Consider the following 10191-nt stretch of genomic DNA (forward strand, 5'->3'; position numbering starts at 1 on the left):
GAAGAGGGCAGGCGTTAAGGTAACTAGTTAATGTATTAAATGAACCAGAAGAAGGAGGGACAATGGTCAAAAGGCCAGGCTCAGAGCTGACATTTGAGTGTGCGCAAAAGACACACGAGCATTTTCTAAGGGACAAAGATGGTGTCCCAGTTTGTTCTGTGTTGCTGTGAGAGAATGTTGACCAAAAGCAAGGCGTAAGACCAAACAAAGCCCTCACCAACTGTCTTCGAAAGGTAGTTGGACAAGATCAAGGAACCAGCACTGCTCTGTGGTCTCTGCCTCAGTTACTGCTTCTCTCACTCATATACCTGGCAGTACAAGGTAAAATCAACCCTTCTGTGCCCAAGCTGTTTTCCATCAGTGTGTTACCACAGCAACGGAGAAGCAAACGAACACTCGCTGCACCCGAGGTTAAGAACACACTGGATGCATTTAACAGCAGGCTGGGCAGAGGAGAGGAAACGATTGTTACACTCTGAGACAAGACAACAGAAAACACACAGCGTCCGCACAGTTGGAAAGAAGGTTTGAAACTAAGGGAAAGAGCTCTGTGGAACAAAGAGAGGTCACCTGTGTTTAACTGGAACAAAAGAAGAAGAGGGGAAACAGGCAGGAGCAAAAGCAGTTTTTAGAGAAACAATGGGTAAGATCTGTTCAAAACTTGATAAGAAATTGTTCCACAGATTCAAGAACCTTGGTGCATTCTAGGTGGTGCAAACAAACAAACAAAAAATTAAATATATTTTGTGAAGCTTCTAGAATTCAAGATTATGAGAAAACTTAGGGCGCTTCTGGGGGAACACTTATTAACTTCCGAGAAGCAACAACCGTACCGACAGCTAACTACTCAGACAACTAGGGAGGTCAAAAGATCATGGTGTAACATCTCACAGTGAGGGAATAAAAACTGTCAACCTGTAGTCCTACACTTACTCAGTGTCACTAGAAGGAAGGCAAAAGGCAGCTTTAGACAACTGGAAAGCAATTCACCAAGGTGCAATACTGGAACAATTAGAGGAAAATTTACATACGGAGGGAAGTGATCACATAAAAGCTGATCATGTCTGATCACATGTGCTGCATGTTCACTGACCTGCAAAGGTCAATGTGTTAAAGACTGGTCTACAGAGTCTTGCTGTTAGGAAGCGCTGGAAACCCTTGGGAGGTAGTGTATTCTGTGGTCTTTAGGTCACTGGGGGCATGCTCTCAAAATGGCTCCTGAAAGCTACTGGCTCGCTCTTTGCTTCCTGGCTTGTGATAGAAGTGGATTGTGGACGCACGGTTTGGCGCTCTCGGGAAAACTCGTCTTCTGTCTAGGTGGCGGGTGGGCGGGTGGAACTCTAGCTGCCGTGAGCCTCTGGGTGGACAAGTACCGGCCAGGCTCCCTTGCCCAGCTGGACGATCACAAGGAACCACAGCACAGCTGCACAACCTGGTGCAATGTGGTGACTTCCCTCACCTTCTAGTATATGGTCCATCAGGTGCTGGAAAAAGACAAGAATTATGTGTATTCTAAGAGAACTTTATGGTGTTGGGGTGGAAAAAAATTGAGAACTGAGCATCAAACTATTACAACTCCATCTAAAAAACCATTGAAATCAGCACCGTTGCCAGTAACTACCACCTTGAAGTTAATCCCAGTGACGTGGGAAACAGAGACAGGGTTTGATTCAGGAGATGCTGCAGATAGTGGCACAGTCACAGCAGCCTGAAAGCACCTCACAAAGACTCAAAGTGGCATTGTTGACAGAGGTGAGCAACTCCCAAAGGATGCTCAGCATGCCTTGCGCAGAACCACGGAGAAGTGCGTGTCCACCTGCAGGCTGATCTTGTGCTGTAATTCCAGTCTATGCAGTAGGTGCCTGGCAGTTCGTGTGCCTGCTCCCAGCATTGAAGATATTTGCAGTGTATTTATCCACTGTCTGCCAGGAGGGTCTGGCTCTTCCTTCGAAACTGGCTCACAGGCTGGCAGAAGTCCTGCAGAAACCCCAGGAGAGCCTTACTTATGTGTGAAGCTTGCAGAGTACAGCAATGCCCTTGTACAGAAGACCAAGAAACCCCCGAGACAGACTGGGAGGTGTATCTGAGGGAGACTGCAAATGCTATTGTCAGTCAGCAGACTCCACAAAGGCTCCTTGAAGTCCGAGGCAGGCGCTACGAGCTTCTACCTCACTGTACTCCTCCTGAGATAATAACGAAGGGCAGCTGAAGGGGAAGTGTCGCAGATGGCAGCCTGCTATGAACACCGACTGCAGCTGGCCAGCAAAGCCGTGTATCACTTGGAGGCATTTGTGGCCAAGTTGTGTTCATGGAGGACAGACTGGAAGGCATGATGTTCTGATGCAGTTAGTAGCTCCTCCAAGTACCTCAGAAGTCGTGTTTATACAGATTGATGCTGGGGCTGTGGGTATAATAAATCAGCTTTATTTACTTAAAAAAAAAAGAAGTGGATTGCGCTGGGTACACTGTCCCACCATGATTCACTAGACACCCAAAGCTGTAAGCTTGCTCAGTCTTAAACCGAAACCCCCAGAATCCTAAGCCCAAACAAAGTTTTTAAATAAGCTAGTTAACTTAGGAGTTTAACATGTAACTAAAAGAAAGAAAGAACATTAAAAAAAAAATACAAAGAGTGGGCAAATATGTAACTTGGTTGCTTCATGTTCCAACAGCCACAACAATGTCTTATAAGAATTAAAATATATTTAAATAAAATGCATGACAACAACATAAAGGTGGATGTACTGTACTAAGTGAATCTCATGCTCGCCAGAGAAATGCTAAGAGAATATAATACAAACATTTAAAACCAAACACCTAATAACTACATGAAGCAATAAAACCATAAAAATATGTGATTAATTGGAAAAAAAGACTAGGAACAATGAATGCATGGACAAAGAATAAACGAACAAGTTACAAAGCAAACAGCAGGGAACAAAAGATGGTGGTTTAAAACCCAACTCTATCAGTAATCCTATACAATAAAAATGAGCCAGACAATCGAATCCCTAGAAGATTGTTAAACTGAATAAATTATAAAAATCCAACAGCTATATGATGTTAATAATAATCACTACATGTAAGAACCACAGAAAGGGGGACAATTCAAAGATCATAAAGGGTATAGTTAGATACTAACCAGAGAGAGGCAATGCATTATGTTAACAGTGGGCGTTACCAAATACATTCTCTGTTAATCTTATAGGAAGCTTGCAAAAATTTTCAGAGGCTTTAAATTATTTTGACAACATTCAACAACTACAGTGGAGTTAGACCATAAACCAATGAAAGAAAGATAATTAGAAAATGTCCCAAAGTTTTGAAGTTGTATTCCTAAACTATTCCACAATCAAACCACCATGGAGAGTTATGGTTTTCATTAAATGCCAGTTGAATCTTCGGAAGCATTTTTGTGGACTCATTAAAGACCTCGAATAGATGAGAAGCTCTCAAGGGAGCAATCAGGCACCAGTCCAAGGTTTCTTTCTGTCTGATCACTCTTATCTTTTGGGGTCGCCTTCTCAGATTAGATCCATCACAAAATGACCTTGTCTGGACCATTGAGACATCTTTATCTAATTAAGGGAAATTCTTTTGCCTCACCAAACTATGACATTCAGCTCATAACTAGCAATACTCAATCCCATGGCCCTGGAGTTGCAAGCCAGTGAGATATTTAAAAGTTCCTTCATATTCCAGAGGACATGTGGTAATGTCTGAGAGTTAATCCGAGGCAGAAACATTCCCACCCTCCCTCTTTTCATCCTCACAGACAGCTCCCCCCAGGATATTCTTGATGCTGCATCTGTGCTCCTCTCTGTGGTATTACCTGGAGGAGGGTAATGGACTGAAGCCAGGAGAACAAATACTATGGCTTCTAAGCATGTCTAGAACCAATGGCCACACATGCATGCTGTGTGGTACTGGAGGATTTGGTTCTCATACACAGGGGCTCTACCAACACTGGGAGAGCCAAAGAATCCTCTTTCAACTACGCCATAAAACTACGAAGGCTCCTCCACTTACAATGGGAGTTAGGTGGCAATAAAGCCCATTGGAAGTTGAAAACATTGTGATGGTTTAAATAAGAAATGTCTCCAAAAGGCTCATTGGTTCGAACACTTGGTCCCCAGTTGGTGGTGCTGTTTTGTAAAATGATGGAACCTTAGGAGGAGGAGACTTGCTGGAAGGAGTTATATCCATGGGGTGGGCTTTGAGGCATACAGCGTTCCCCACTTCCTGTTCTTTCTCCATCTTTGTTTCCTGTGTGTGGATGAAAATGTGACCAGCCGGGTCTCTGCTCCAGCCACCATGCTTTCCCTGCCTGCACCCCTTGCCTCCCCCAGCATGATGGAGTCCAGCCCCGTGGAACTGTAAGGCTTTAAGACATGATACTGTATCTCATCAAAAGAAGTGTAACTCATACAAATATCAGGACAGAAATGCATTAAACTCCCCCAACCTGCCTAGTCATAGCTCAGCCAAAACACACTCTTCAGGCATCAGTGGCTTCCTTTATGGCCATGTGGCTGATAGATGCTGCCGCTCATGACCACAGCCCAGGAGAGTATAATACTGCAGATCACTGATTGGGAGTCTGAATGAGTACCACTTGGCACTATTATAATTTGAACACCACAGACAGGGACTGTTTGTCATAAGAAGCAGATGGGCACAAAAGGTCTTACAGCTATGGTGACGAGACATGCCCTGATATTATATTGATTCCCATAAATCCTCCATCCCACACTACACATCTTTCTTCATAACACTTCATCTTTCTCATGCTTTAGACCAGCCATTTTCAACCTGTGGGTCGCAACTGCTTTGGTGGTGGTGGTGGTGGTGGTGGTGGGGGAACCCTTTCACATGGGTCACCCGAGACCATCAGAAAGTACAGATATTTACATTATGACTCACAACAGTAACAGAATTACAGTTAGGGAGTAGCAATGAACATAATTTTATGGTTGGGAGTTACCACACATGAGGAACTGTATTAAAGGGTTGCAGCATTAGGAAGGCTGAAAACCACTGCTGGAGACCATCAGGAAGCAAGGGGGTCACAAGCTACACTCACTGGGAGTGGAGAGAAGGGGTGTGGGGTACCAATCAAGAAAGAATGAGTAGCAGTTGGATTGACTTGTAAAAGTTAGATGATCAGATTTCATTCAAATGGAGCCGATAATACATCTAAAACTGTTGCCTTTCATTTTGAATTACCATTTGTCTCTGGCACACGTTTTATTCAACTGTATAAGCACAGCTGGGTGTAGGGACTGGCTGAAGTCCTGAGTGGATGTGTGTTCTTGAAGGGCCATAGCCTTGCCAAAGACCTCAATGCCTCAGCCCTGGGAATGGCAAACCCTCCCCTAGTGAAGCTCAAAGGGATGGCAAAGCCTTCCTCTGGTCTGAAGGCCAATGTTGACAGAGTGTAGATATGTGCTCTGTAGCTTTCTCTCCCTGGCATTGTGGCTGAACACTACTCTCTTAGGGAGACTAACCCTGCCTCCTTGTTCAGCTGTATGATAACTGGACTTCTTGTTGATCTGTGTGCAATACCCCCCTCTCCCCGCCCCCAAGCATTCCTCAGCTTCCAGGGTGCCTTGGCCTTTTTATCAGGGGACACACTCCACCCGACTCTGGCTTTTCTGTGTCAGTGTTTGTCATCCGTTCCCTTGTTTCCACACAGTCAGGCCAGTTCCTGGAGCAATGCGGGGACAGGGTATCTGCATATGGCGTCATCTCTATATTACTAGGACCGGAGAGGTTGAAGCAGAAGGATCCCGAGTTTAAGACCAGCCTGAGTGATATAGCAAGACGCTGCTCTGTTTGACACCACATGTGTGTGTGTATGTATGTATGTATGTATGTATGTATGTATGTATGTATGTGTGGGGTATGTGTGTATGTGTGGGGTAGACAGGTGCGGCGCGCTCCTCGGCCAGCGAGGAAGAACGACCACCATGTGAGGATCCTTCTCAGAACACACTTTATTGGAGCGCCTCTTGATTAAGGGAGAGCGGGAGGTGAGGGGCCCCGAGGGCTAAACTGCAGCTGCTTATAAAGGGAATCAGGCAAACGTGCCGTACTGTGATTGGGTCCCGCCAGAATGCTAGCACGGGGAGCCACGGGATAGGCTGAGGACATAAGGCCAATTACCATACTCGTGCATCATAGCCAAATATGGAGTTGTTTACAGCTAGGCTACCAGGAAGCCAGCACCATCTTAGAATGGCGGCTCCCTACAGACAGGGAGAGAGAGAGGGTAGGAGAGAGATATTTGTTCTCTCTTAACTATGTTGGGACTTCTCTTGGATAGAACACAAAGTAAATTACTATTCCAAGTAAACAGAGATCTCTTTTTTTTTTTTTTTTTTTTTTTTTTGGTTCATGGGTCATGTAGTTTTTATTTCTTCTCTTGTGTTCTGGAACTAAAGCTATTTTGGTATTCTGCTGAGCCCTTGAGTCATCTGGAAACAGGGTGATGCTTGTGACCTCAGCTCTTTGTCGTCCTGGGTCCCATGGAGGACTTGGGTACTTGTCTGTGAATTTCCAGGGCCTGGCAGTTGTCACTGGCTGGAGGCATGCCCCTCCAACACCAGAGGGTGGCCTTAGCGTTCTGTAAACAGAGATCTTAAAAAAGAAATTTAGACACAGTCTCATATAGCACAGGCTAGCCTGGAACTCACTAGGCAGCGTGATGTGATGTCGAACTTGTGATCCTCCTGCCTGTGCTGACTGCTGGAATTATAGGTGTGTGCCGCCACCCCTGGCATCTCAGCTTATTTTACTGCTGTAGTGATTAAGTACTCTGACTAAAGCAACCCAGGGAACAATCTGGCTCACAGTTCCAGGGTACAGTCCCTCACGTCAGAGAAGTCACAACGGCAGGAGCCGGAGGGAGCTAGTCACATGACCCCCACTGTTGAGAAGCAGAGAGCTACAAATGCTTGTGCTCAGCTGGATTTCTCCATTTTATACTGTCCAGGATTCCTGCCCACAGGTAAGACGGGCCTTTCTACATCAATTAACCTAATCAACTAGATCTATCCTGCTGGCAATTAGCACTAACCATCACCCCAGCAACAGAGATGCTTAAAACATTTTAATCTATAAGAAAGTAATCCTAAAATGCCATGATGATTTACCCTGTACGATGGCTAATCTTAGTTGTCAACCTGACCACATCTGCAATCAACTAAAATGCAAACAGCTGGGCACACGGATTTTCTTGATTGGATCATTTGAGTTCAAAGACCCCCCCCCCCAACTCTGGGTCACACCTTCTGGTGTCAGGCCACACAAATGGACACGAAAGAAAGAAGATTTTGCTCTTTGCCTGCTTGCCCTCACTCCCACTGACAAGTTCATCCATCCTGTTGCTGAGGCATTCTTTAGCTGGTGTTAGAACCTACCTCTTCAGGATTCCAAGGCAGAGTGAAGACCAGCAGCTCTCTAGGATCCTCTGGAACCCCAACACAGACTGGGACTGCTGAGATGTCAGCCTCATGGACTGAACAAATGGGATTCTTGGCCTTTCCATCAGGAGACAGCCACTGTTGGACTAGCCAGACCCCAGCCTGTAAGCCACTCTAAGAAATCCCTTTACATATATTCATTCTATCGGCTTTGTTCCTTTAAAGAACCCTGACTAATACACGCCGTGTGTTGAAGAATGTGACACTGAAGGAGGGTACATTCCTCCCTAGCTCTGATGGCATTTACGGGTCAGTGTGGTCCACCACTTATAAGTTACCTAATGATATGTCATTATCAACCACCCAATAGCATCACTTTCCTGGAAAGGACTGAACACCTTTGAGCACCTGCTCATCAGCAGAGGGATGAAAATGCTGCCTCGCCAGTTCCAACAAACACGAGCCAAGCTTCTCCACTCCAAGTTTCAAACCATTCTGCATCCTTGTGGGATCCTGATGGTTAAGGATGAAAGCAGACACCGAGCCTCTGAGCAGACTTACTCTTGATGGACTTGCCATCACTAACCACAGACAGAAGAAGTTGACCATTTCAAGAGGAGAGCTCTGCTTCAAACCAGAAAACACATCACTCCCCATCCTTGCTCCACTGGCTCAGCAGCACAGGGACAGTCAACACAAGCGTGTTAGACTTCCTACCCAGTGTGAGAATTCCTCTGTAATATCCATGTCAGGTTTCCGTCCATTGATGAAAGCATTGCTGAGCAGAAGAAAACCATGTTATTGCTTCTATAGATGCCTTCATAAAATTTTTTATAAAGGTCCTGACAGCGTGTACTCCCATCAATGAAGCTTCCTATGGTTTCTCATTTTCACCACGCAACATTAGTGGATTAACTTTGCCAAACCTGAGTTGCAGAGGTTTATCTATCTAAATATATATCTATATGCACTTAGATAAAATTAGAATTTTGATTTGCAATTTTTTTTGAGACAGGGTCTGTCTTCATAGTCCTGGCTGTTCTAGAACTCACTTTGTAGATCAGGCTGGCCTGGACTTAACAGAGATCTACCTCCTGAGTGTTGAGATTAAAGGAGTGTGCCACCATGCTTGGTTGGTTTGTAATTTTTATATTGCTTTTAGAATTTTTTTCTAACTGGGGCCTTCTTTATAACTTTTCTTATCTACTACATGTATTGCAAATGTTCTCTTCTCCTTTCATTTGCTCTTTAACTTTGTTTAGAGTGTATTCTGTTGTATATATTTTAAATTTTCATGTGGTTAAGTCTTTTTGGTTTTGTGTTGTGCTTAGAAAGTAATTTCTATGGGCAGTGATGGTGCAGGCCTTTAATACCAGCACTTGGGAGACAGAGGCATGAGCTCTGAGGCCAGCCTGGTCTACATATTGACTTCTACGACAGCCAGGGCTACATAGAGAAACCCTATCTTGAAAAAAGAAAAAAAAGAGTGGTAGAACGTTCTTTCCTATCCCATCATGATAAAAACTCACCTTTCTATGTGCTCTCTTGTGATGTGCTAACTGGGAATAGTACAAGCTTTAAAACCTTAAAACTCACTCCCAGAGACACACCTCCTTCAACAAGGCCACACCTCTTATTCCTTCCCAAACAGTTCCACCAACTGGGAGCCAAGCATTCAAATATATGAGCCTATGGGGGCCTTTGTCATTCAAATCACCACACACACCCCCCTCCAATCTGAATTGATGAATGAATAAGAAGATGGTATTGCCAGTGAGTTAAGAGCTCATATTTCTCACTATTACTCCAGATCCAGACAAGTAGAAGGAATTGAGGTTTTATTTTCCTGAGATTACACTGCCTTACAGTGTTGTGTAAGTCAACAAAAAGAATGGAATAATCGATTCTCTGAAGCAGGTGAGATACTTTCTCAATTATATACAAAGGTTTTATAATTTCATTTCTTCATGGGTGTGTGTGTGTGTGTGTGTGTGTGTCGCCTTGGCATGAGTGTGGAGGTAAGAGGACAACTTTCAGGAATTGCTTGTCCCCTCCACCATCTGGGACCCAAGGATCAAACTCGGGTTAGCAGACTTGGCGGCAAGCACCTTTGCCTGCTGCGCGGTCCCACGAGCCCCTCCAGTTTCTCTAAGGAGAGCTGTCTTCCAACCTTCCAGAGCAGAGAGAACCTTTGCCAAGTCTCCTCTGGAGGAGATGGAACAGCATCCCACACTTCACTTGCTGTGTTTGGATGAGAGTTTATAGACTGTCGGAGGGAGTCATAGAGAAGGAAGGCAAGCCATATGACAATGTTATCTGTTTAAAACTGGCACACATGAAATCCCTGCAGTGATTCCAGGAACTGTTTAAGAGAGCTGAGAAGTCACAGACTACTCTGTCCACCTGCTCCAAACGCCACGGCCCTCTCCAAGCTGCAGATACCAAAATGCTCGAGTTCATTTCCTAAATGTTATGATAAAACTTTGGATACATTCAAATGCCAAAGGAAATATTGAAGTTATTTTTGGCAAAGAAAAAGATATTTGAAGTAAAAATATAGTCAATATTAATTTATAGGTTGAAGATAGTATGCCAGTACTCCTCTGGGGAAGAACAACCCTTATGGGGGGAATTTCCCTTCTCTCCCCCAATATACAGACAGCAGCCTGTTCATGGGCATCCCTGGACATGGTCAGCAGATCTTGCATTTAAGTTCTAGAAAACAGGTAAACTATTCCGCAAAAAGAAATATGTCTCAAATTAAATA

General features: G+C 44.5%; 1 pseudogene; it reads left to right on the top strand.

The window, feature by feature from the left end:
• The first annotated feature begins 1379 nt into the window (after positions 1-1379).
• LOC102912916 (replication factor C subunit 3 pseudogene) lies at positions 1380-2341 on the top strand (annotated as a pseudogene).
• The last annotated feature ends 7850 nt before the right edge of the window (positions 2342-10191 follow it).

Source organism: Peromyscus maniculatus, chromosome 3, assembly GCF_049852395.1.
Source record: "Peromyscus maniculatus bairdii isolate BWxNUB_F1_BW_parent chromosome 3, HU_Pman_BW_mat_3.1, whole genome shotgun sequence".
Classification (NCBI taxonomy): Eukaryota; Metazoa; Chordata; class Mammalia; order Rodentia; family Cricetidae; genus Peromyscus; species Peromyscus maniculatus.